The sequence below is a fragment of the Branchiostoma belcheri genome, unplaced genomic scaffold, assembly GCF_001625305.1.
Source record: "Branchiostoma belcheri isolate BF01 breed outbred unplaced genomic scaffold, Haploidv18h27 scaffold231, whole genome shotgun sequence".
Lineage (NCBI taxonomy): Eukaryota > Metazoa > Chordata > Leptocardii > Amphioxiformes > Branchiostomatidae > Branchiostoma > Branchiostoma belcheri.
Window position 1 is genome coordinate 163,410 of NW_017803834.1, and position 2,076 is coordinate 165,485.

Below are 2,076 nucleotides of genomic sequence, written 5' to 3' on the forward strand. Positions count from 1 at the left end.
ACGCCTGTCCTTGAATTGGTCATACAGACATACAGATGTGTCTGCCGCTATATCTGGTGCCAGCTAATCATCTTGCTTTCCGGACCCCGTGTACCAAATTAAAAAGCCATGATGGTGAAAGTGGAGCAGAGCTAAATTCTCCACTGGTGGTGACAAGGAAAGACACAGACGGTATGTACAGTTAATAAGATACACCCTGGTTCATCGTACCAAGAAATTCCAGTATAGCTCTTTTGATGGGCAAGTGCATTACACAGTAGACCATCCTAGGGACTACAAAGTTAACCCTTTCCATGCAGCGTTTGCATGTCGGGTGAGTCCTGAGATTCAAACTTTAGATCTCTTGGTCCAGAGACAGGGTCGCCACTGCACTATAGTAAGACAAGTAGGCATCTCATTTCACAAAGATTTTGCCATGTACATCCTCTTGCAACTCAGTTGTCTCATATGACTGGAAAAATGACTCTGCATTTTTGCTACTATGCATAAATACCACCTCCTAAGCTTAAAAATTTGTAGTTCCTGTCTGTTACATACATTAAGATATGATCATAATGTGCGCATTGTCTGGTCTTGTCTAACCTAATTCTTAAACCCTGTAATTACATGTTAATGACCTGTTATTAGACTACCTTTGATTGCATATAATTTTGTGGTGGAAGGGGGGAATTTATGGAAAAGCAGTGGATGTCTGTGACTCAATACCTGTCTTGAGAAATGTTGAGTGCGTGTGGTGAAATAAACAGCATAGTGTGTGAATCTGACTAGTGTGGCAACTGAGTTGCTGCTTGGGACAGTTGCTCAGTTATCTGTTATCTAATCATCAAGAAAATATAGTCAATACTCTCTGGCCACTCTCTGGCCGCAAAGCTGGATTCCCTCTCACACAGACGCAATGTCGCATGTCTATCCCTCTTTTACAGATACTTTCACGGTCGATGTTCAGGAGAACTTGCACTTCTTGTTCCTCCACTCAGAACCTTTCAGCGTGCCACTAGGTTCTCTTCCAGTTCTCATCAATACACCGTTAACATACCTGTCTCCAAGTCATATTACAACAACAGCTTCTTTCCCCGGACTGCAAAACAAGTTATGGAACTCTCTTCCAAACAGCTGCTTTCCGTCCGATTACAATCCACAAAGCTTCAAAACAAAGGTCCACCGCCATCTCCTGACATAGCTACAATATACTCCCCTAAGTACCTCTAGCTCTATGCCTAGAAGTGGCCAAATTAATATAATTGGCCTTGCATTGAGCGATACCGTTTAAAAAAAAATTTAAAAAAAATACTATTAGACATCCCTAGATAGAAAGTCTTTCTTGTCATTTCCAACAATCTACATTTCCAAGTACCATTTTTTTTCTCCAATGTTCCAGACACAATGTATGTAACTATTATAGTAAAATCTTATGATAAAAAGGTTCAATGGTGTTTAAATCAGGTACATTGTCTAGATTGTAGCCTGGGTACCATCTGGATTTTTGCTACGCAACGCTCGAAAAAATCACGAGATTTTTTTCGAGCATTGCGTAGTGAAAATCTGGATGGTACCCAGGCTATCTAGATTGATGGTCAGTCTTTTTCTAGTTTTCCTCAGATCCAGATAGTGCATCAACAAAATATTATTTTCAAACATATCCAATCACTTCCACAGAGAAACATTATGCTTACTCGTTTCAAAAATGGTAAAATTCAGTCCATGTAGAGAAAGCTTTCAAAACAGGAAGTTAAAAAGAAAGTACAGAAGTGAGTCCTCTCTTCCACCCCATTTCCTGATCAGTAAGACAACCCCCAAGGGGACTTACAGCCTATTAAATGCAGCTCTTCACTTCCAAACCCTTTTTGTGAAATAGGATACTTGTACTTGGCGATTGATCACACTTAAAACAAGGGGCTGTGTAATAGATGAGAAGGTTCTATGGCACACCTGATCTCCCTCACACAGTTTAAATGGCTGGAGTCTGAATAAAACCAGTACTTTTCCACAGGCTATACAAATTTCATCACAATATAGGCAGTAGAGCTATTGGCCAATGGAATGTATTTCTTTCCATCATGTATCTTTATGAGACTG

The 2,076-nt window shown here is 40.1% G+C and overlaps 1 protein-coding gene across 1 annotated transcript in view; it reads left to right on the top strand.

Moving 5' to 3' along the window:
• LOC109470774 (CMP-N-acetylneuraminate-poly-alpha-2,8-sialyltransferase-like) overlaps positions 1 to 2,076 on the top strand; it is a 48,989-nt gene that overhangs the window by 926 nt on the left and 45,987 nt on the right.